We start from the raw sequence: 26,984 nt of genomic DNA, 5'->3' as shown, positions 1-26,984 counted from the left end.
ATCATGGCATGTTTGAGTATGGCTAATTCTTATATGTAAAGAAGTACACTATGGCAGTAATCCATGCAAATAACATGTCTTAATGCAAAAATTATTCAAGTGTGTCCTAAACTTTAATTTTTCCTGAAGTTGGTATCATATCCTTCCTTGAACTATTCACATTTAGAATTCTACTCAACTAGACAAATTCAGTTTCTCTATTAAAACTCTTTTCCATGTGAAATTTAAAAATATACTAATTCAGCACTTAGGAACCCCCTTTCTATGATTTACACAGCTGTAGCAGTTCCCACACAACAGAAAACTCCTACAAGCCTGCTTCAAAGGTATGAAAATTTTGTGTCTTCCTAAACTGTCAGTTTTGTATATAGGATGGAAACAGGTTAAAATAAAATATGATCCCCAAGAAATCAAGCTACATAAATCAATATTTTATATGGACTATCTTGCACCCTACATACTGTATTAAATGGATTTATCTTATCCTATGATATGTTAGCATTGATATTGGACCATAATATCGTGTATGAACATGTGATAATATTGCACACTTACACACACGGTGGAAAAAAGACTATCATTAATATAGTTTATCTAAACAAATTAGTCTTTACAGGTTGTTATTGTGTCCTTCGGCTTTTCCCGGTTAGGGGTCACCACAGCGGAACTCCAGTCCGCTAATGATTGGTAGTTGATTTTTACGTGCAGAGTTACCAGCCCTGACACACAACCTTCAATGAAGGTACGCCCATTCATGCATGTCTCCATGCAGAAGATGCTCTAGCTGAGAATCGAACCGGACAGTGTCTTACTGTGAGGCGACAATGCTACCGTAGCACCACCACCACAGAAATTACTCTTTACAGGTAACTTTCCTTATTTACAGACACCTCAGAGTATACGTTTGGGGAAGAATTACCTAAGTAACCTATGTTAGAACCAGAAGGGTAATACTGGATCACTGAAATGAACACTTAGGATAATTTCTACTCAAAAATGGTGCAATACGTTTCATAATATGATTTCTAAGAAAACAAGCATTTTCCATATACCAAAAGGAAATAAGCAAATGAGACTTTTTCCTATTTTTTCTTTTTCTTTTCTGTAGTTGTATACAGCAGCAGGCGTTACAGTCCTCCTCTTGTCATATTTCTAATTTATTAATTCCCCACACTGAGAGGTGGCACTTGAAACCTCCGGAGTGTCCTAACTGGATTTATGTCCATTCCCCTTCTGTTATTAACTCACTTTATTTGTTCTTCGCCTCCTTGTGACTAGTTTCATAATTTACTAGTCCTAAACTTCTTGTTATGCTCCTGGGTACACTCAACCTGATGCCAACAGATAAGAAAAATCATGCTGAACATCATATACTATGAGGGTTAGCTGCCATTTTGTCCAACCTTGGAAGTATATATTTTCCAAGTATGGTGCTGTATTAAGTTATGTATCTTCAACAAGTTGGTTTGATTGAGTAGTAGTATAAATTATACTTGCCTTCTCAGAGATATCCCCCTTTTTCATTTTTTTTCTTTCTTAAACTATCAGCTTCTTTATTATTAGGTAGTAACACAGTTAAAAAGCATAATATATTTCATACAATCAAACAAAGAAAAAGTAATGTAAGGGTGTATTTGAACAACACCTTTTAACATGTCAGTTATTCAAAAATCCAGCACCCAGCTGGAGATAAAAATCTTTTATGTGTAATAATACAAAAAAACGGTTTCGGCCCAATGATCTTTTTCAATGTGTAACTCAGTCTGTTCAACCACCTAATTATATACAAAGCCAAAATACAATAATTGATCATTAATTAAGCAATTATAAGTGTTCATTTAAGCCAGGTGGAAATAATCCCCCTCAGTTTCACAAGCCATGATTTTTCTTTTTATTTAACAATTTATGATATCCTATTTTATAGGATCTATGTCCCATAATTCTGTCAATAATGATAAATTTGAAAGTTGCTGTCTTATGAGAAATAGTGTTTTTATATAAAGCATTGGTCAAATGTTTATTCCCGATATTGCTAAGACGTTCTGAAATGCAAAATTTAATGGGTCGAGACGTTTGGCCAACATAAAAAGCTGAACACGAACAAGTTGCAAGGTAAATAGCCCAATCACTGCTGCAATTAGCAAAAACATTAATAGAAAAAACTTTAGAACTGTTTTTACTAGAAAATACTTTAGTCTGAAAAATGTATTTGCAGAAAGAGCAGTGCCCACAAGGGTAACATCCCACAACTTGTGTCCCATCCAGTGTAGCCTGTTTAGAATGTTCCATGGGCATGAAACGTTTATAATGGCTAAAGTGACCCCCCCCCAAAGTTTTTCCTCTATGAAAAGAGAATGAGCACTACTACTTTTCTCCCCCACCCAAAAGCAAACACCACCAATATTTACAGTCTCTTCAAACAATGGGACCACAATTTCTCCTGAACCGAACACCAAACTACTAGGCATAATCACTGACAATAATCTGAATTACAATGCCCATATAGACAAAACCATAAAAACAGTAAATAAAAAAATAGGATCCATGTATAGGATAAAGAAATTTCTAACCCCAACTACCAGAACCACCATAGCTCGCACACATCTTCTCTCCTCCCTTCTTTATGCCTCACCCATCCTTACTAATCTATCTAAATCAAACCTCAACAAAATCACCAGCTGCTATAACAATATAGCTAGATTCTCCACAGGCTCCACATACAGAACCCATCATTGTAATAATCTTCACAACCTAGGTTGACTAGAACTACCCAATCAAATATACTATAACCACCTCATAGTTGTTCATAAAATCCTCTACCAACCTACCAGTACCCCAATTCTAACTAAAATTATCACCCCCTATAACAACCTAACATCCCTCCGCTCATCCAGCAGAATGCTAGTACAAACAACCAAAGCAAACAATTCAGCTGGAGATTCTTTGTTCTCCAACTCTACTGGGAAAAATGGAACTCCCTTCCTCCACATATAACCTCTAACAGCTCCTTGCCTCAATTCAGAAAAGCTCTAAAGACACACATGCACAAACTCTAGCTATGTCCATGTCTAAACCCTGACTAAACTAAACAAAAATGACACTGAGCCAGTAAAATTAGTTGTGCTCCTATCAAAACCCCAACTAACCCAAAAACATAGTACCTAACTTATTAATCCTATCAAAACCCCAACCAACCCAAGAACATAATAAGTAACTATTAGTCTTAACTCACAGATGTGTCTACCAACTCCTCCCTCTACAACCTATTTTTTCAGCCCACACTAAACAAATCCCACCCTAAATACCCTTTTCTTTCTTTATCTTCCTTGCTTTCTATCTGAATATGCTTCACAATCAGACACACCCCTACTAAAAGAAAGTCTTCTCTGAATTCATTGCTTCAAAGAAATTGTTTTCTATGTCTCACCTATTAGTAACCTACAGATGGCTTTTATCTTTGACCTATTGTTAACTTCCTAAACACATTACAAACTGCATTTTCCTCTCCTTAATTTGTTAACTAAAACTTTATAAATAGCTGTATTGCTACATTTTAAACATCTTGTAACCTACACTATTATTTGTTACTAAATATCAACACTGTTATGTTGTTTTTACTAAATGCTTTGATAACATGGAGCTTTTCTTCCCGGGCCTCCGCTGAAAATGGGCATGTATCCAGTCGGACTTTCCCGGTTAACAAATGTAAAATAAATAAAATAAATAAATAAATTTGTCCCCTAAAATATGATATCATTTATCATCAGCCAAAAGAATATCCCAGTGCTGTTGCATTATATCCAAAAATTCATGGGTATTTCTACCATAAGTGGTAATAAACCTAATTTTGTTGTCCCTCTGAAATTGATGTTTCTTATATGTAAGTAAATAATTTCTGGAAAGCTGTTGAACCTCCCTACTAGTCTGCATAACCTTAGACATAGGATATCCACGTTCCCCTAAAGCAATTAAATCTTGATCAAAATGTTTGTAATCTTCGGTGCTAGAGCAAATTCTATGTATCCTCATAAATTGTGACTTGGGGATGTTGGTAACAATGTGTTTAGGATGACAGCTGGAGGCGTGTAATAATGTATTTGAGTGATGGGGTTTCCTATATAATGAACTGGACAAAGTACCATCAGGTTGTTTAAATATGGTTACATCCAGAAAGTAAATATATGTTACATCATAATTAACTGTAAACCTTATACCCCATTTATTTTCATTCAAATACTGGACAAATTCCTGTAAATATATAACGTCTGATTTCCACACCATCCAGCAGTCCTCCAAAAACCTTCTCCAAATATCTATTTCCCCAAGAAAAATGTTATGATAGCTGTCATTTATAATAATCTGTTCAAGATAGCCCATGAACAGGTCAACATATATGGGTGCAAAAGATGCACCCATAGCTGTACCTTTCAACTGCAAATAACATTTGTTGTTGAAATACAATACATTTTTAGACAGGACATGCTCTGCCAACCACACAAGGAAAGTGTTGAAACCTGGACTATGTAAAGACATTCTATTTAACCAATATTCCAGGGCACATAAACCTGTCCAATGTGGAATACTGGTATAGAGAGACGTAACGTCCAGTGTACACATCAACCAACTTGGTTCCAATTGGGTGTCAGAGACAATATTCAAAAATTCTGTTGTGTCCTGTATCCTTGCTGTAACTCCTGATAATAAAGGTTTTAAATACATAGTAAGGTAAGCAGACAAGGGTTCAGTGAGGGAGCCTTTTCCAGAAATGATTGGTCTCCCTGGGGGTTTATTAATGTCTTTGTGAATTTTTGGAAGGAGATAACAATATTGTAATGAAGGATCCTTAACTTTTAACTGAAACATTGTATGTTTATCTATTATACCTTCGTTAACTGAAGAATCCAAAAAAGTATCTATTTCATTTTTAAAACTAACTGTGGGATCATAGGGCATACAAGTGTAAACTCTCACATCTTGTAGCTGACAGCTTCCTCAACATACATAGATTTGCTCATTACAACTGTTGCTCCACCTTTATCTGCTTGAATAATAACAATATTCTTGTTATTCCTTAACCTTACTAAAGCATCCATTTCCCTTGATGACAAATTAGAAGGAAAATGTGTTTTTTGACAATTGAAACTAAAATGTAATTCTTTTAATATACATTTTTGAAACACCTCCACAATTTTATTCATGGATGGAACAAAACTTGACTTATGAAACTTGAAACCACTACACTCATTATGCTCAATGTCTCATTCAGTATCCTGAAAATGTAATTTAAGGTTAAGCAATCTACAGAATGCATACCAAATCCTCAACAAAAGTATCTTCCAAAACAAAGAATGGGATAAAGTTTAAAACATTATTATCACATATTTTCTGTTTTGAATTGTATTTAATATATGCATTAATTATATAAATTGATGCTGAATAACATACAATTTCTTGGGTTGGTGACATATTAACATGGGATTGTCTTATACTTTGTTTGACTGACTACTCATCTGTTTAGTAACTTGGGTGCTGGTGTTTGTTAATCTATTGCATATTTTTGACAGTTATATAGTTATTTTTTGTACCATATGTTACAAATTAATGTTTGAACAATAGGGTTTTGCAGGATTTTCCAACATGCATCTAGCTACTACTCTGAAGGGGTTGCCAGTGGACAAAGAAGATATTCAAGTATTTGCAATTCTGAACATACATAATACAATTGATCAGACAAAGTCTAGTCCAGATACAGTATGTGTCTCTACTTTTGACCAGCTTAGTAAACACATGAAAAATCTTAGATCATGTGTTTGGCCTTTTTGGCGAAAGATATTACCCCAAGGGGCTTGAGAATTCATATAAAACCTTTAGTAGGCCAACTTGATGACACATTACTTGCATCCTGGGCTGAAATTCAGCAAAAAAGCATCCATGCAGTTTGTTAAAACCTTACATGAGTTTCATGAATGTAGAATAGACACATATATACCTGAGGTCACTCAAATTTGTGAAAAGGCTAAATCTTTTGAGAGTTCACCAACTTATAAACAATGTTTTGATAAATTAAGGGAAGAGTTGCTCCAGTTTGAACAGGATTTAAAAGATAGGAAAATTTGGAAGTTCCACAGGGATTAAGCCCTTTGAACATGTAAAAAATACTAAAAATGTCAGGTTTGTCCAAAAGGAGTCATTGTCAATGGGTCAAAAGAGAAAAAGAAATAAGTCCATTTTGAAAAAAATTATTAGTGACACTTCTGGTGAGGATTTGTCCTCTTCAGTCCCTTTATCTATAATAAAAGGAGGGGGGGCAGGAAACACATCTAAAAACAAGTATAGATGGACCTTTGGAAGCAATGTTGAATTTTCTGAAACCCAGATAACTTCCACTAATAATGCTATTAATATTTCATCAGCTGTTTTGTCCGAATCTGATTATGTGATACTTAATAAAGATTTAAACTTTATCCCTGGGTTCTTTGTTTTGGAAGATACTTTTGTTGAGGATTTGGTATGCATTCTGTAGATTGGTTAAACTTAAATTACATTTTCAGGACACTGAATGAGGCATTGAGCATAATGAGTGTAGTGGTTTCAAGTTTCATAAATCAACTTTTGTTACACCCATGAATAAAAATGTGGAGATGTTTCAAAAATGTATATTAAAAGAATTACATTTTGGCTTGAATCGTCAAAAACAAGTTTTCCTTCTAATTTGTCATCAAGAGAAATGGATGCTTTAGTAAGGTTAAGGAATAACAAGAATATTGTTGTTATTCAAGCAGATAAAGGTGGAGCAACAGATATAATGAACAAATCTATGTATGTTGAGGATTTTACACTTGCATGCCCTATGATCCCACAGTTAGTTTTAAAAATGAAATAGATACTTTTTTGGAATCTGCAGTTAGCGAAGGTATAATAGATAAATGTACAAAGTTTCAGTTAAAAGTTAAGGATCCTTCATCACAATATTTTTATCTCCGTCCAAAAATTCACAAAGACCTTAATAAAACCCCAGGGAGACCAAACCTTTCTGGAAGAGGGTCCCTTACTGAATCCTTGTCTGCTTACCTTACTATGTATTTAAAGCCTTTATTATCAGGAGTTAGAGCAATGATACAGGACACAACAGAATTTTTGAATATTGTTTCTGACACCCAATTGGAACCAAGCTGGTTGATGTGTACACTGGACGTTACATCTCTCTACACCAGTATTCCACATTGAATGGGTTTATGTGCCCTGAAATATTGGTTAAACAGAATGTCTTTATATAGTCCAGGTTTCAACACCTTCCTTGTGTGTTTGGCAGAGCATGTCCTGTCTAAATATGTATTGTATTTCAACACCAAATGTCATTTGCAGTTGAAAGGTACAGCTATGGGTGCATCATTTGCACCCATATATGCTGACCTGTTCATGGGATATGTTGAACAGATTATATATGACAGCAATCATAACATTTTTCTTGGGGAAACAGATATTTGGTGGAGGTTTTTGGATGGCTGCTGGATGGTGTGGAAATCGGAGATTATATATTTACAGGAATTTGTCCAGTATTTGAATGAAAGAAAATGGGGTATAAGATTTACAGTTAATTATGATGTAACATATATTTCCTTTCTGGATGTAAGCAGATTTAAACAACCAACCTGATGGTACTTTGTCCAGTTCATTATAAAGGAAACCCCATCACTCAAATACATTATTACACGCCTCCAGCTGTCATCCTAAACACATTGTTACCAACATCTCCAAGTCACAATTTATGAGGACACATAGCATTTGTTCTAGCACCGAAGATTACAAACATTTTGACCAAGATTTAATTGCTTTAGGGAATGTGGATATCCTATGTCTAAGGTTATGCAGACTAGTAGGGAGGTTCAACAGCTTTCCAGAAATTATTTACTTACATATAAGAAACATCAATTTCAGAGGGACAACAAAATTTATTTATTACCACTTATGGTAGAAATACCCATGAATTTTTGGATATAGTACAACAGCATTAGGATATTCTTTTGGCTGATGATAAATTATGTCATATGTTAGGAGACAAATGCTCATTCTCTTTTCATAGAGGTAAAACTTTGGGGGGGTCACTTTAGCCATTATAAACGTTTCATGCCCATGGAACATTCTATACAGGCTACACTGGATGGGACACAAGTTGTGGGATGTTACCCTTGTAGGCACTGCTCTTTCTGCAAATACATTTTTCAGACTACAGAATTTTCTAGTAAAAACAGTTCTAAAGTTTTTTCTATTAATGTTTTTGGTAATTGCAGCAGTGATTGGGCTATTTACCTTGCAACTTGTTTGTGTTCAGCTTTTTATGTTGGCCAAACTTCTAGACCCATTAAATTTCGTATTTCAGAACATTTTAGTAACATCAGGAATAAATATTTGACCAATGCTTTATATAAAAACACTATTTTTCATAAGACAGCAACTTTCAAATTTATGAGTATTGACAGAATTATGGGACATAGATCCTTTATAATAGGTTGACATAAATTGTTAAATAAAAAAGAAAAATCATGGATTATGAAACTGGGGGTATTATTTCCACCTGGCTTAAATGAACACTTATAATTGCTTAATTAATGATCAATTATTGCATTTTGGCTTTGTATATAATTAGGTGGTTGAACAGACTGAGTTACACATTGAAAAAAGCCATTGGGCCGAAACCGGTTAGTTTTTTGTTTTGTTTTGTTACACATAAAAGATTTTTATCCAGTTGGGTGCTGGGTTTTTGTAATTGCTTGTTTTGTTTTTTTTGAGCCTGGGCAACTGCCATCCTTGTAGAGGTCTTGGTTGTAGTTATACAAAAATATCAGCTGTGAAACATGTATTATAATGCCAGAAAGAACTATCCCTAAAACCAACCCCATTTCATTGAACAAATTCTGTATATTATCTGCCAAACAACTGGAATCTCAAAAGCATGAAAAAACAAGCATCAGTGTTATACTACAGAATCATATTCAAAACCCATGGAGTCCATTTCTATCTCAGACAGAAATTCTGTGCAACATCATAGGTACTTACTAAGCTATTGATCTGTGAGGCTCTTAGGAAGCCTAGCCTTGCATTCCCATGGTAGTTTTTTGCCATTACAGTCAGAACAAGGATATAGTGGGACTGTTTCTTGGTGCCCCTATCCATGAGGGACATGGCTGCAAAACTAGGAATGCATTTGCCATTTTCAATCCATTCACGCAAATTATGTTTGAACAGAGTTAGAGAAGTACTTTGCTTCTTTGTGGAATGTAAGACAGTTCCATAGAAGAGGTATTCTCTGTGATACATATCCCTCCAACATGTTCTACTTATGCTGCAAAAGTGACTGACTTCCCTTGGGAGGGTCTTCATGTGATCAATGGAGTTGTGAATGTAAAATAGATCTAACAGGATAGGGTCTGTTAACGTTCTACATGCAAGACAAAAGTTGCTTCTTCGTAGCTTGTATGATACTGGGAAGAAGGATAAGGTTCATAGGTTCATAGATTAGTACTAGGCTAAGTGCCTTTGAGGGCCATTTTAAGCCTAGCCAATTACCCCATGTGAGAATCAAACCCTGCACCTTGTGTCTGTAAGGTGAACACCTTAACCATTATGCCAACCTCCCACCCCAGGCTTTGAAATAGCTTGCATAATTTTTGTGATTCAGACTCTTGACTTGTTTTAAAGTGAGGAAAGCTTTGTTCAGTTGTGACAAGTGTTTAGACAGGTTCGTACTGAATGGGACATTATATTCAGTTTTCAACATGATGACAGCCAAATGCAGTGGAATGATTACATCCCTAGATCTGGGAGCAACACCTCAAGGTATAAGCTGTGCAGTGAAAAAGTACGTCCTTATAATAATGGATAGATGGTGATCAAAGGGCAGTTCATTGTTGACATAGGTTCCCAGATCCCTGACTACTGGATCGACTTTGAAAGGTATGTTGCTGACGTGATTGTTGCATCCATGCATTCTGTGGCATTTTTTATAATGCATGGCTTTTGACAACTACTATTTCTTTGGGAAAGGCCCCCTTAGAGGATGTTAGTGCCCTCTGGGGCATCTGCAAACCTGTTCAGCCATAAAACCTTAACATCTGCTTTGATGGCCGAGATATAAATGGAAACAGAAGTGGCTGATGGACTGAACCTTGGGGTACACTGTTAGTGACAGGTCTTTAGGAGGGGTAGAGCCACTCACCCTTACTTCCAAAGTTTTGTTTGTGAACCAATGTTTTACTCAGCTAGAAACATAGGCATTTACATTTAGCAGGGAGAGATTACTTATAGATTTGATATGAGGGATGGTGTTGAATGTCTTTGTGAGCTCTAGATGTGCACTGTGTTCTCATTTGCCCTCATCTATTACTTCAGTAACCTTTTCAAAGGTAGGTTCTGTCATTTACAAATCCGAACTGACTTGAGTCAAGACTTTGTACGTTATCTGTCCTTATTTATTAGTTCCATAATTGGCTCATCAGGCTTATGGGCCTATAATTATCTGGGCCTATTGATGTCCCACCTTTGTGCAAGATTATGACTGTTGCTGTCCTCTATTCATCTGGCATGAAACCTGTCTGGAGGCTGATATTGAATAACTTCTGTAGAAGGTCTGACAAATCATGTTTTAGACTGACCAGCTGGCAACTCTGTATGTTATTCAGCCCCACAGAAATATAGTTCTTGGTTTTGGATAACAGATTGAGGATTGTTCTTGGAAAATCTGAGGGAAAGGTATAGATGCAAGTATGTGATCTGGGAATATAGGAAAGGATAAGGGGGAACGTTATAACTAAATTTGTCCTCCAGTAAATTGGCCATGTCCTCTGAATTTGAGTTAGTGATATTTTTACTAATAGCTCTGCAACAGCTCTGGGCATTGTTTCTGAGATTTGTAGTATAATTAAAGAAGGCTTTGTGATTATCCTTCACCTAGGTGGCTATATTTAACTCATATCTGGCTTTGGAAGGTTTGATCAGGGTCCAAAGTTCTTTGTGAAGCTTAGCAAGAGTGCTATTGGCCAGTTCTATATCTTGCATTACAGACATTTTTAATTATACATTATCACCTGTAGGGCAAACCATTTGTTTCTATTTTCTAGTAACAGAGTTTGTGTCCTTGCTCTAACAACATTCTTTCAGTTCTGGATAATGTGTTTGCTGAGATGCAATAACATTAATCTTGCCTGCCCAGATAATTCAACATATTTCCTCCAAGTCTTATTTTAATATCTTTAACATCTGGCCTTCCCAAACTGTATAGTATAAATCACCTAGCATGCTAGTATTGCAGCTCCAACAACTTGGACTTACTGGGGAAACATTCTGACAAGTCTAACTGGAGTGTAAAGGTACTTTATATAGTCATTGCCTACCAGACAAAATAAAAAATTTCTGGTTGTTCTGGTTGGATATCTATGGTCAAACATGATCTTCTCATTACCTTTGCCCTGTCTTGTTCAGTTACTAGTTTGTCCAGAACTCTTCCCTTACCAGGCTATATTTGCTAGTCTCACTTGATTTAATTCCACAAGGTATTTTATACTAGATGCTTATTACTTTACCCTTGTGCTTTTTTCCTGACTTGTGTTATGCCACCCATAATAGCCCATTCTCTCTTATAGTACATATATTGGGTTTTCTTAAAGATGTCAAACGTAGACCTAAGATTTTTCTAGAAATTTTATTTCTTCCATGATTTCCATAAACTGGTTTCACAACAACAACAGTTGCTCTCAGAATAGCAACTTTGGAATTCTATTCAAATTTATTATGACTTGCACAGTCTGTATTCCCATACTTTTTTTTTCAAATTAACAGGCAAGATCTTTTCAGTCTGTTCACTTATATCAGACTTCTCTCATTCTCTTCTACAAGACCTGTTCCTTTTCAGTATCACATAAAACTCTTTCTCCCCTTCATACTGATCTCCTCCTAGATTCACATCCTTTGGATATCAACGTTTTAAGACTGAAGCCATATTATGCAACTTAAAATATGGGACTCCTAATCCCCCACACTTGTTGGAAGAGGGATTATATGTTTCAGTCCACCTTCAAATTTTGTCCTGTCTCAATAAATACATACATATGTAACCTTCCTTATTTTATTACAAAATATGCAAGCATAGCAAGATGAAGCCCTCATGAGCATATAGCAAATGGAGCACGAACCATTGCCTGTATCCCTTGTGCCATACCCTGGCAAATATATATATATATATATATATATATATATATATATATTTTTTTTTTTTTTTTCAAAAACAAAACAGACGCTCATAGATATATATATATATATATATATATATATATATATATACATTTCTTCCCATTTTACAAGCACTACATTGTCATACCCAGATGCCATTGTTGTACCCACTGCTACACCCTAGGTCTGTTGGTGACACTTATTAAATACAAAAAAGTAGTGTTTCAGCATCAATTCCAACAGACCCACAGTAAACACAATTACCTTTGGTGTAAAATCAGATTTGTTACATAAATATTATTTATATTTCAGCAGATATTTTAGTAGAGGCTTCATTCATGTTGTAATGAAATGTTTTAGATATTTTCAGCATTAATTTTTTAGCTGCATGTGCTTTCAACTTGAATGAACAAAGTCATGTAACATTTTAATCGTTATTTAAGTTTGAATGAATCTGATGAAGTCTGTATGGTTCAGATGAAAGCGCTTATTCCTGGAACCAGTCAATAAAGTTTTTGACCTTGTTACACTTGATTTGTTTTTATTTTTTATTTTTTTATTTTTTTCTAGTGTGGCCATTGCCATCTGCATTTTTAATATATGAAAACAAACACACAACCGAGGCTGACTCAGTATCCTGTGAACATCCAGTGTTCTCATTGTACATGTATACTTGGGATTTTCTGTTGTAGCTATCTCTTTTACATAAGGACTTGAGTGAACTTTATCTGAGGTATACAAAAAATGTTTTAGTCACCTACTCCTTTTGACTGACAATCCCATCCCTCTGTAACCATATCATCTCCATTTAAAATGTGCACTTGTGTATATAAACATTAATGATTGCACATATCTTCCAACCTACTTTTTGCTGCAATATACCTCTCCTATCATTAATTTGTTCTAAATTCTTGAAGGGGTCATTTCATCTAACCATTGTAACTACAGCTCTACACCCACCAGAAGAATATGAAGTAAAAAATACTGTATGCTAATCACATTTGTTCAGTTTCAAACATTCTAGATCTGAAAGATGAGATTTTGCAGTAATACAAAATGGGGCTTAAACATTTTACATATACAAAAACTGTCTCATCTGAGATAGAAAGCTTATTTACATTCAAATAAATAAAAATGCATAAATATTATATTTGAAATATATATTTTATACTTTCCCAAGAAAAGTCCACTGGACATAATTTGATATCTGATTGAATACCTCATTCTTGCTAAATATTTTTACCACATTTACTTGCAGTCTCTGAGATTGCATCAAGTCTTTTGTGGTTAAAAAAAGCAAATAGTTCCTTAAATCTTGTATTTATCACAACGACCCAAAACTCAAAAATTAACACAACAGCAAACCGTATGCTGAAAACATTTACAAAAATACTCATTAAACAATATATACACTCCAAATAGGAGGCAAGCTGACTTTAAGAGGAGATGCATCTATTATGTTTTATGCAACTGTAACAGCTCCACCATGGAGAAGTATGAAGCTATAAATCATACCCAGCTGCTCTCCTATCCCCATTCATCAAACTTTAACACAAAATAGCTTTCAAACATTGTGTAAATCAGTAAAATATCTTCTTATGAATGGTTACAGGTGTAGACAGAGACAGTGCTTATACACTGTAAAAACATTAACATCTTTCCACTGCTGCTCTGTATATATTTTCTAGTCTTACAATAATCTGACAGCCTTATTTATGTACTACAGAGTGCCTGATTTTCAGTACTTTTCCTGGGGGGGGGCCACAGTTTAGAAATTATATCCTATTTTAGGGAGTAAGATTGAAAGCACAGGATGAAGGATCTTCCTTACCCTTAGATGTTGATAGAGCGTAAATAGTATTTCTCAATCTCTAAAAAAAAAAAAAAATCTTTAGCAGGTACCCCACTAAACTCATTAGCTTTATAGTAACAAATTTCACACATCTGGTACCCTTTTCCTGCAAAATGCATATTTTTCTGCCTTACACTGTCTTCCATGTCTATTCATTTTTCTTTGAAAAGGTCACTGGTTGACATGTCCTTAAATCTTCACATCAGCTCCAATAAGTGATCTGTACGAGTTGCAAAGCTGTTTCCATATCTTCCTGCATTTTACCTGGAAGAACAATTTATTACAAGAAGGTGGAATTAATGTCTTGCAGTTCAGTTATGGTTTGTTCACTTTTTCAACCTCTGCAGATTGTATAGATTGATTTCGTTCGTGGTCTGTAACAGATCACAATGAACAGAGACCTGGTTTTAAATGCAAGCCTGACCTTGTAGCAACTCAATTTCATCAAAAAAAAAAAAAACTTAGTTGAGTGCATTTTTTCTTATTATTTTTGGGCATAAAGACTCACTACACATGGATCTAGGACTTTTGAACAAAAGTTCAAAAGCCCGAATCCATTACCACCGAACACACTTTAACAAAACCGTATGTTAAAACCCCCCCCCCACAAAATCTACTTGAATGCAGGGGGGCAAGACCCCCTGCACCCCACGATGTGGGGGGCTGTGCTCTCCACACCCCCCTACTTTAATATTCTCACTCCGAGGTCACACTAAAGTGGGGAAAAGGGAATTTTCCCTTACCTCACCGTGGTACGACCAGAACAACAAGCATACTTACGTGAAAGTGCTGCTTTGGTGAACAGCACTTTCATGCAAGTATGCTCACCAAATTGGAATTCGGAGAAAGATACAGTCAAGCATCTGTACGAATCCCCACACACACACTTCAATATTGCAGGTAACTATAACATTTCTATCATAAAAGCATGAGCTTAAACAGCAAAGATGCATTATTTAAACTGTGAGAGAGGAAGCTCTCATAAAACATGTCTTACATGTTCTCTGGCCCACCAGGAGGTCCATTTCATTTATTTTTCATGACTCATTGCATCTGTTTTTAATATTACATTTGTGAATATCACAGTCAACACTATGTAGTCAGAGAATTAAGTCCACACTCAGTCGTGTTGTTACTGCAGCTGTTGAAAGAACTGCTTATTTACTTGTATTTCTTTGAGTTTTAATGCCTATCATATCAGGTCAGACACACAATTTGTTTGGGAAAGTCCCCTACTGGAGATGAAAGCTCTATATGTCCATTCACATTCTGACCAGTACATTTATCTCCTTATACTCATATGGTTCTCTTTTATGTGTCAGGCTCCTCAAGATTTCAACACCAGCTGTCTTTCATGCTGGGTCACCTTCTCTTGTGTCTATTATAATGCCTCTTTGTGCTTTCCCATTGATTAGACCTACTGTAACTGCTCACTTCTATCAGAAGAACGCTTTGTATCCTGTTCTTTATAATACGTTTATGCTGAAAGCTCTATTTTTCCTAATATTTGTATCTTGCATGCAATAATACATCTGGTTTGACTATGTCAATATGAAGCATTCCTAATTTTAGATGCACTGCTTCACCCTTGTACCATTTCTTATCTGTACTCACCAACTCCTTAGAAGGCTAGCAACTAATATTGGTAGGATGTGAATAGTGTCCCCCAGTAGGTATATCATCCAGACATGTCCCTGGTGAAAATTTGGGATTACACATCTAATCACCCAGACTCATTTTAAAGAATACCAGGGAAATATTTTGTAAGATGTCTAATGGGGTCACATTCCAGAAATGGGGATACATCTTTCATGAATTTTTTTGGGTCCCTTACATCACTTCCTTATGGCATTGCTCGACACCCAGACTAGGTCTACTACCCCCCCCCCCCCCCAGACTGGATCTGGTTGTGAAAGGTTTTGGGACCTAAAGGCATCCTGGGGGTCTCATGAATCCATATTCCATTAAGGGATTTTTTTTCACTTTTGGAGGTGGCACCTTCTACTTTAATTATGTGGGTTCTATCTGTCAGCCAGTTTGCTATATGTCATACAACAAAAGGGTATTTATGGTTATTTGGAAAACCAACATGGGGAATACTGTTAAAGGTCTTGGCTAGATTCATGTACACTGTCTGAACTACACAGATGCTATCTACAGCTTCAGTGACCTTTTCAAAGAGGCTTATTAAATTAAATATTCATGATATCCTTTCTACAATACCATATTGTGGTCTTAGAACATTAATATTTTTCTTTATATTGGAATTTATGAAATCAAACATAAATTAATACATTGCATGGCTTTGCATACTACAGTTAATAGGATTATGGGTCTAGATTTCCCAGGATCTGACAATGGGGTCCCTTAATGTACGGGCATAATGACAGCCATTTGTAATGATTCAGGAACATACCCTGTGGTTATGTTTAAGCTGGACAGTTTTAGGGGGATGAAGGATTTATGATTTTCTTTTACTGCAAATGATAATTTTAATCTAGGTTTCCCAAAAGTGGTGTGACCCCAGATAATGGCTATATTAGGGTGGTTGTGGGAGGTGCAGCCCTTCACACCAACCAGGAAAAACTTAACAGATTCCTATGAGATACAGTGGAGCCAGTTAGGAAGGCAAAGTACACAACGGAGTTATGCCAAATTGCTACAAGTAACCAAAACTGGGACCATGCATATGAGTTCAAAAGAAAGACTTAGAAATTGTTGTCCCCATTTTTGTTCTCTTTTTTTTCAGAACCAAACATCAGAGGTCTACATAGAAGGTGGCTGCATTTGTGGTAAAGAGGTTGAGAAGGTATGCTTCTTGGTCATTACTGGAAAACTATCAAATAAAAATATGGCTTTGTCCGGGTGAGTGTGTCTATTAACAACAGCAAAATGAAATATGTTACTGTGGCTATGTTTTTGTTTTCTTCTCATTGAGACTTTGGAATTATACAGCAGGCAGGGTAACATTCTGAAAGGCATGTAATTTATGAAAGCAAAGTGTAGTTACAGGATTACCTCCAAATGAATATTCATATTTTTTGGGAGGGAAGTACCAATTAAAAATCAATAAGGCCATTACATTTCTGTGATTACTTCCAAGTCGAAGGCACCTAACCTTTTCAGCAGAAAAACATTCCACTGGAACATTTTGCAGGTGTTTTGTATCAAAGTACCTTATTAGATGTCCATTAATATTTTTTTTATTGTGAACTGTCTTCAGGGAAGTGAAATGTGGCCTCTAAAAAAACAGTTAGTAAATCTGGCAAAATCTAATATTTCAGAAAGCTTTTGTTTTCACAGTCTAGTAATATGTTTCGTTTCCACCAGGGTGCTCTGCATAAAAGGCTGGTGGCAGATTATTTATGAAAACAAACAATTACAGGATCACTTCTGGCTGATTATTGATATTGTTTGGGGAGGCAGGATCGATAAAAGTGCCATATAGGTTCATAGGGGATTATTAGGCTAATGACCCAGGGACATTTTTAAGCCTAGCTTTGCTTCCAAAATATATCTGGCACGTTTTGATACCCTAGGGTATCCAGAGCTTATCTAGCCAATCCAGTTTTGGTTTGTGATTTACTGTCGAGTTGCCTGGTAAGAGAAGTTTTATTTGAATTTATATTTTATTTCTTACCACTTGTTTCACTGTTGATAGGAAGGAAGGGATATCTTTTAGACAAGAAGATTTACTTTAATTTACATTTTATTGTTTTTCCTTTCATTTTCACTGTTTGTTGTTAGAAAGGGATAGGTTTTAGACAGGCAAACTATAGGGAACCTAAGGTATGCAGTCCGCTATAAAGCCACATGTAAAGTCTGTCTTTCAGAATTTGTACAGTCAGAGCAACAACTTTACTGTTTTTTCTTTAGTATATAGTCGTATATTGGTTGTGTGATTTTTCTCAAAGCAGTTAATTCAAGTTATCTTTGAATTCTGCGGTAACCGATTTTATTCTTTTCTTTTATATATTTTTTATTAATTTGCAGCTGAATATGGATTCCTTAAATGAGTATGCCATTAATGATTTGCTAAAGCACAAATGTCTTGTACAGTGTGATAAATGTTGTCTATATTTAAAGGTAACACCTGATAACACTGGGGATCTGTGTTTCTCATATCAAAAGTTAGATGATTTGCTTACCGTTATTAGTAGTAAATCTAGACTTAATTGATGTTGATTGCACATCTGCAACTGGCACAGTTTGGAGAACTGTTGTTACATAGATTAACAATTGGACTGGTGTGATAAATAAATAGAACACATTAGGAAAGGATGTGTCTGTTGTCTGTAAAGATCACTCAACCCCCTATGAAACAAGACAATGCCCCTGACAACTTTGGAATTCTGAATAGAAGAATTTATTAATCTGAGGATTCAGAGTGTTTAAAAGTAAATAAGAAAAAAGAAAAAAAGGAGGAAGTTCAGAATAAATAAAGAAGAAAAATAAACCGATAAATGTCTGTAAAGCAAATAGAATACATACTGAAAAGGACACTACTTTGTTATGTAACACATAGATTACAGGGGATGATAATATTTTTCTATCAGAAAACATTCAGTCTATAGATGAAGGCAGCATGTTTCCAAAAGAGAGGGTAGAAAAAAGAGGCAAGGGCCAGGTGAAAAGGAAAAAAAAATCAAAAGTGAATGTGGAGGAATTGAAGAACATTAGTGTAAGAAAAAAGAGGAGAAAGTTAGACATTGACAACATGGATCAAACTGTGGATTTACTAAGCCAGCTGGATGAAAATGGTGTGCTTGCAAATGTAATGTGCATTGAAAACAGTGGGATTAATAAGACTAATGGTGATGAATATAATTTCTTTGTAACAATTGATAGAGCAGATATTACTGAATTAGAAGTAGAAGATTCTTCAGATCTCATCAGAAAATATATTCTTATAATTGGAGATTCAATTATTAGAGGAACTAATACTTACATCTGCAGAGAAGATAATGAAGATTGAATCATATTATGTTTGCCAGGAGCAAAAATAGAGGATGTTAGACAAGCCTCAGAATGCCTTAATGTAAGGAAGTATGCATCTGTATATATGTCAGTACAAATACTGAGGAAACTCGGAGCTATAATATATAACATTAAGTATCCTGTTTTTTGTTTATTTTGTTCTTTATTTCTTTGTTATTTATAGCACTTTGTATACTGTGTATTTTTCTAGCTAGTTTCATTGTGTGTGAGGTATTAACTGGAAATTGTCCACTTTTATTAAGCATCTGTTGGGTTGTTTGTTTCTAATAACTTGTTGCAGTTAAACTCTTTTTTCTAGAGGCTCCTTTAGCTGTTTAAAACTTTCATTTAAAGGCTCACTGCTGCTTTTCAGCTGTGAGAAACATTTCTGCAGTTTGTTTCCCACTCTGCCTCCCTGTTGGTATAGTGTTTTTATAGTTGGTGGCTTTGCAGTTGCCCGCCCCTAGTGTAAATTTGATCTGGGACCCTCCTCCCAGTCTAGCATCATTACCTCATTCTACCCAGTACAGGGAGAACATTTGAGAAGGCCAATGAGCTTAGTTTCTGCTACTCCTTTCTCTCTTTCCTTTCTCTCTTTCCACTTAAAAAAAAAAAATGATCTGCTTTTACTGTATTTGTGTTTCTTCCTACTTTATTTTGCTTTTGCGTCATCTTAAAAGTACTCAATTGTATTTATTACTGCTTGGTGTAACTCATTCTAAGCCTTTTAGTTTAAGCACTTGGGCTTCAGACCAGTTGTTTTACATTAAGAAAGTTTGTGGTCTGCACTGTAGTGGCAGAACAGGTAGCTTACATCCTTCTAAGTTGGGAACTGCTGATTGAGGGCTCAGTGTCTGTTATTCTAATAGTGTACAGTGGGATAATGGAGAGGCAAAACCACCAACTTTGTAAAACCTGCACAATTTATTACCATCCACAAAACAAAAACACATTAACGCTTTTATTCCACAATACGCGTTTTCATCCACGTAACTTGAACTTCATCAGACAATCAAATAATTACTCTAATTACATCTTAAATAACTCACTAAAAACACATTAACCAATATAATTCTTAAAAAAACATTTCAAATACACTAATCAGGCTCTCTTAAAGGCTCATAAATATTAATCAAAACCTAATATGTTGTCATCACAAATATATCTAAATAAATAAATAAATATTTGAACTAACTAAAATATATCTTGTGTAAAATTCATAAAGCTTACAATTTATAATATTTAATTCATATAACTTAAATTCTTTAAAATCCAGACATTTAAATAAAAAGTAAAAATATTATTGAGTGGATACATGTCTATAAATTAAAGAACTGGCACCATCTGCTGTCATATTTAGCTATAACAGCCTTTACACTTTGGCAGCCCTTAATTTTAATAATGGCAATAGGGAAATGTGGTCATTTAAACCTGGAACTTTTGCTGCTTCCAAGGTTATTTGCCACCATAGCTCTTTATATTCTATCTGTTCCTCCCAAGGGCCACCTCTAATATCTCTCTTAACTTGTTCTAATACGAAGAAGAAGAATTTATAACCTTTCCATTCTTTAGAGTGTTTATATAATGCATTTGTATCCTTTGCTTTTGATACTTCATATATATGTTCATATATTCTTCTTCTCAGCATTCTCTTCGTTTTACCAACATAAAATGAATTACATTTATGACATAATGTAAGATAAATTAATCCTTCTGTATCACAACAAAAGTATCCCTTACTTCTAATTCCTGCTTTCTAAATACATTTCACCTTTATTAATAATATATTCACATTGGTTACAGCTCCCACATTTAAAAGTTCCTGTTTTCTTTCTTCCCCCTAAGTGATGTGTATTTTCATAATAATTGACGTTCCCTCCATTATTCTTAATCTCCAAGATTTTTTTCATACTATAGGATTTTTTATAAACTACTTTCGGCATTAATTTTGTTACTTCATCTATATCTGTGAATGACACAAATCTTTCCCATTCTCTCTGAAAAACTTTCCTAACCTTAAAGTTAGTAGCATTATATTCCAATATTAAAGCTTGTTGATATTCACTATGAATTCCCTTATTATTTTTTTCATCTTTTTCAAAATAACCTTCATATGCAACTCCCTTTATAGGTCTAAATTTATTTTCTCTACCTTTCTTCACTTCCATCCTAATATTTTTAACAAAATTATTAGGATATCCTTTGTCCTTAAACATTTTCTCACTGAATGTACATTCATTAACAAAATCTAAGTCTAAACTAGTCATACAACAACTTCTGACAAATTGTCCTTTCACTATATTGCTTTTACAGTGCAATGGATATGCACTGTTATAGTGGAGAAAGGAATTACAAAAGGTAGTTTTCCTGTAAATTCTAGTTTCAAAATTCTTATTAGTCTTATATATTTCCACATCCAAATACTGTAAAATGTCAGTTGAAGTCTTGTGGGTAAATTTAAGGAAATTAGTGTAGCTGTTAATATATTCCATAAATTCACTAAACTTGTCATAACCTCCTGTCCAAAAGATGACAATGTTGTCCAAAAATCTACGATATAATATCCAGCAGGTATTAAATTTAGAGTGCAGAATAAATTTTTCCTAACACTGTGCCAAATCTAAATTCGCAAACGTGGGAGCACAAGCTGCACCCATGGAGACACCTTGTATTTGTTGAAAATATTCACCATTGAAAACCAAGAAATTATATTTGAGGACCATATCCATAAGTCCCATAATAGCTACTTTTTCATGATGGGACAATTTATTATCTTGAAAAATTATATCCTCAAACATTAAAAGGCCCATCTCATAGGGTATGCATGAAAACAGATCAATTATATCGATAGTAACAAACATTAAATTGTCAGAATATAATTCAAGGGTAATATTCCTTTACAAGTCCCATGAATCTTTAAGTATAACATTATTCTCCATGCAAATATGTTTAGTTTTTAAATCAACATATTTAGCCAGTGGTAATGTTTTTGATCAGTCTGCCGACACTATAGGCCTAAGTGGGGGATCTTCCAAATTTTTATGTAATTTGGGAATACCAAAAATAATTGGTATTCTAGGCTTTAATATATACAGGAAGTCATAAGTTTTACTATCTATGACATATTCATATAGCATATCTTTTAATAATATATCTATCTTGTGGTATGCTACATTGACTTCATTCCTTGAAACACATGCATATTTCACTTCATCCCTAAGTATTTCATTCATTTTACCCTCATAAATTATGTTCTCCATAATGACTACTCCCCCTCCCTTATCTGGTTTCATAATTCTAACTTCAGCATTATTTTTAAACTTACACAAGGTCTCATTCTCTATTTTACTAAGATTACTTTTATGTATGCATTGTGGAATAAAAGCGTTAATGTGTTTTTGTTTCGTGGATGGTAATAAATCGTGCAGTCTTTACAAAGTTGGTGGTTTTGCCTCTCCATTAGCCCACTGCGCTCTTTTGGATTTGTTTTTGTGACTTGTGAGTGCATTTTCACAGTTTGGATTTTATTCTAAAAGTGTATTAATTCTGGTTTAAGCACTTGGGCTTCAGGCCAGTTATTTTACATTAAGAGGGTTCATGGTATGCACTCTTCTGGGAGGAGAGACTGGACTCTGCTCTTCTGAGCTGGGAATTTCTGGTTAAAGGCTTATAGTGCCTGCATATTTGAACTGCTTCTTACTGAAACTGGTACACCTTGTTTGCTGTAGCATAGACTAGATCCAGGCCTGCTGAATCTAGCTTTGTTTGTATAACTTGAGCACTTATCCAGGCATTCTTTAAAGTATTCAGTTGTATTTATTACTGCTTGGTAGTAACTTGATTAAAGTGTAGCTATCATTCTAAGTCTTTTGGATTAAGCACTTGGGCTTCAGACCAGTTGCTTTACATTAGGAAGGTTTGTGGCCTGCACTGTGGTGGCAGGACAGGTAGCTTACATCCTTATAAGTTGGGAACTGCTGATTGAGGGCTCAGTGTCTGTTATTCTAAAAGTGTATTAGTTCAGGTTCGTGGTCTGCACTCTTGTGGGAGGAGAGGCTGGACTCTGCCCTTCTGAGCTTGGAATTTCTGGTTAAAGGCTTATAGTGCCTGCATATTTGAACTGTTTCTTACTGAAATTGGTGCACCTTGTTGCTGTAGCATAGACTAGATCCAGGCCTGCTGAATCTAGCTTTGTTTGTATGCTTGTTGTTTGTTTGCTTGTTATTTCCCTGAAATGCTAATTTCACCTAAAACGTGGCTTTGCAGTGCTTTTGTGGATCCCTAGTGATATCTGCATTGCTTACTGTACTTATTTCCTTGTTTCACTTGAAAGAAAGTTACTGTTTGTCATTTTTGCATTTAAGTTACCTGTAACACATTGCATTTAAGTTACCTGGCACTTGCTCACTAAGTCAGCACTAAAATATTAAAAGCACTACACCCTCACAAACTCCCCTTGAGTACCTTGTTCCCCATTGGCCCTTTTTTTCAATTATAAAGGAATTCCCAATACTATTCTAGCATGTCCAAAGGTCAGTTGTCAATCTCCTCTCTGGTCCAGCTGGTGAATCTGGGAATCTTGAGGCAATTCTCTCAGAAACTAATACAAACACCAGCAGCAAAGTCCACAGCAGGGAAACGACAGGCTGCATTAAACTGTAGTTTAAAGTCTTTTAATAACCTTTAAAACCCAAAAAACATCAAATATCTCAAGCGCTTTCACCTGGTTCCTACCAGGCTTTATCAAGATACAAACATAAAAAAGTAATGCCCTTAAATACAATAACCATTGGTCACATGGTGTTTTTTTAATTGCTTCAATTTAAGTTAATCAATCAGTCAGAATTACTTCAATTGAATTCCTTTAAAAAACAAATGTTAAAAACCTCACCCCCATTTTTGCATTGCAAAATGTTTAACAAGCCATATACTTACAAAAAAACAATACGTTAATACCAAAATACTTCCAGACACATTGTTCACTATTAAAAAACATTCTTTCAACCATATTATATTAATGTTCTATCTATAAAATTCTAAAAAAATATATATGTAATATATATATATATATATATAAAACCATATATAACACTACAGTTTCACTTTACGTAGTTTGAGTACACTTGAAATACTAATACTGTCATTTAAACCTGGGGGACCTAGCTGCGTCTAATTTTAATTGTCATATAAATTCTCTATATTCCAGGAATGTTTCCCAGTCTCCTCCCCTAGGGTCCTGTGCAACCTGCTCCAGTACCATAAATTTAAGTTTCATATCAGGGCACTGTATATAGTGCTTATAAAAGGCATTTGTGTCTTTCTTTTTAGAGATGTCATTTACATGTTCATAAATTCTTCGCCTTAAAGGCCTTTCTGTCTTCCCTATATAAAAACTCCAACATAGAACACAGATCCCCATGTAAACCATACCCTTGATTGCACAATTATAATATCCAGTTGTATGGACCTTAAAGTTCCTTGAAGGTATATATACACTACTATCATTAATAATCAGAGAACACTGTCTACAGGCACCACATTTATGTGTGCCTATTTTCGAAACAACAGCAAAATTAGTTGAAAGATGATTTTTACTTTCAAAAAGACCCTTCAAATTCATGTCCCTCTTTTTTACAAAACTTGGTTTCTCTGGAATAATGTCATGAAAATTCTCCTGAAGGGTCAAAACAGGCCAGTATTTCAAAACAATTTGTTCCAACTGTTCAGCGTCCCTAGTATAGGTGTAGACAAAGCTACTATGCCCATCAAATTGTTTTTCCTGCCTACCCTGCACATCGGGTAACAAACCTGTGCCCAGTAGAGGGGAAATACATTAACCCTCTGTTAGCCATCACTTCTTTTTGTAGATTGTTCACCAGCTTTATAGGGTACCCCCTTTCTGCAAAAAGTTCTTTCAAAAAGTCCACCTCTTTCAAAAACAATTCATCCGTGCTCGACATTCTTGACGCCCAGATGAATTGTCCTTTCACTATTCCTTTCTTTTGGAAAAAGGGATGACCACTCTCAAAATGCAAATAAGAGTTGGAAAAAGTTGCCTTCCTATAAATCTTAGATTGAAAAATACCCCTTGTAAGATCCTTAACCAGTGTTACATCTAGATAATTAAGAACATCATCACTCACAGTATGCGTAAAAGAAAGAAAATGTGTCAAAGCATTAATATAGGACATGAATTCTAAGAAATTTTCATAATTCCCTTCCCATAAAATGCAAATATCATCCAAAAATCGTTTATAATGTACAATGTGTTTTGCCCAAGCAGTTGAAAATATAAATTTGTTTTCCCAGTAATGTAACACTATGTTGGCAAAAACTGAAGCACATGGGGTGCCCATCGCCACGCCCCTTCTTTGTCTGTAGACCTCACCATTAAAATAAATAAAGTTATTTTTAAGAATGACTTCCATAAATTCCTCCAAAAACATAACTATATTAGCACTCAACCCTGATTGTGTAGCCAGCACTTCATTGAACCATTCAATCCCCGTTAAATGTGGGATACTTGGAAATAATTCCACAATGTCAATAGAAACCAATAGACAAGTACGTTTAAAGAAATTCTGATCCAAACCTTTTAAAAATTCCCAGGAGTCTTTGCAGACATGTTCCAAGGACATAACAAATTTTTTAACAGTCTGGTCAATGAATTTCCTTAATGGCTCTGTAATACTACGGGACCCTGCCACAATTGGTCTAAATCTTAATGGGTCCAAACCCTTATGGACCTTAGGTATACCGAATATTATCGGTGTCTTAGGTTTATCCACATTCAAAAAGTTATATAATTTTTCATTGATAGCTCCTTGCATTAACAAGTCAAACAAATCATATTTAATTTTGGCATACGCTATGTTGACTTCGTTTCTAGAGACTAACTCATATTGTGCACTATCTTGCAACATGCTAAGAATCTGCGTCTCATACGCACAATTATACATTAAAACTATCCCTCCACCTTTGTCAGGTTTCATTACTCTTATCCCTTCATCCTTGAGTAAATAAACAAGCCGCTGCTGGTCAAAAGATAAGTTGGGGGATGTTGAACGTGTATTAATAGCATGCTGCTTTCTTAGGTCCATTTCCACTAATTCTTCAAATACTTTTAACATTTGGTGGGTAGGGGGATTGAAGGTACTTGCTCTGACAAATTGCTCATTCACTGTACCTGGCCTACCTAGTTCCAGAGATAAGTTCAACCGTCTAACAAAAAGTTTCAGATCTATTAATATACTGGGTAAATTAAATGTACGTGAAGGTATGTAATGCAGACCCCTTATGAACAATTCAAAAAAGTCACCTGTAACATTAATGTCCGTAAAATTGTAAATGTTGAAGTTGTTATTCGTTACTACCTCATAGTTGCCCTTTGGTAGCCCATCCAAAACGTAACCTATATCAGCAACTTCTATGCAGTTCAAATCCTTTATCTGCATGGTCTGTTCCACCCTTGCTGGTAATAGGTTGTGCTTCTCATGTCCGGTCTGCCCTGGGGAAACTGAAAACCCTGTTGGATGTTTCTATTATCTTTTTGGGCTAGACGCTCGCTTCTCCTAGGAAGTTCAGGGGTATACACATCCATATTGTTGTTGTTGTTAACATTACCAACCGGGTGAGTACCCGTACCTTCAAGGTTATTACCCCTCTCCCTGTTTTTACCCGGATGTGGGTAGGCCAACCCATCCCTGTATTCAACCAAGTCCTGTTCAAGTTTTCTAATCTTATGATTAACTATTTTTAAACAGTGCAGGTCATCTTCTTCAAACACACCATCATAATCTTTTTTAATACCAAGAAAAGCTTTGTCTTTAACAATACAATCATTCAATTTGTTGACATCATCTAACAAATTTACAGCTTTTGCTTCATAGTCCTTGATTAAAAAATTCAACATCTTTAAACCAGTTTTGTC

The 26,984-nt window shown here is 35.2% G+C and overlaps 1 pseudogene; it reads right to left on the bottom strand.

Moving 5' to 3' along the window:
* Positions 1-25,977, bottom strand: part of LOC122816295 — a 72,451-nt pseudogene extending 46,474 nt beyond the window's left edge.
* Positions 25,978-26,984: the final 1,007 nt, after the last annotated feature.

This window comes from Protopterus annectens, chromosome 12.part0, assembly GCF_019279795.1.
Source record: "Protopterus annectens isolate FY-2018-M chromosome 12.part0, PAN1.0, whole genome shotgun sequence".
NCBI classification, from domain to species: Eukaryota; Metazoa; Chordata; order Ceratodontiformes; family Protopteridae; genus Protopterus; species Protopterus annectens.
Note: the sequence above shows the minus strand (reverse complement) of the source record. Positions and strands in the feature narration are given on the sequence as shown.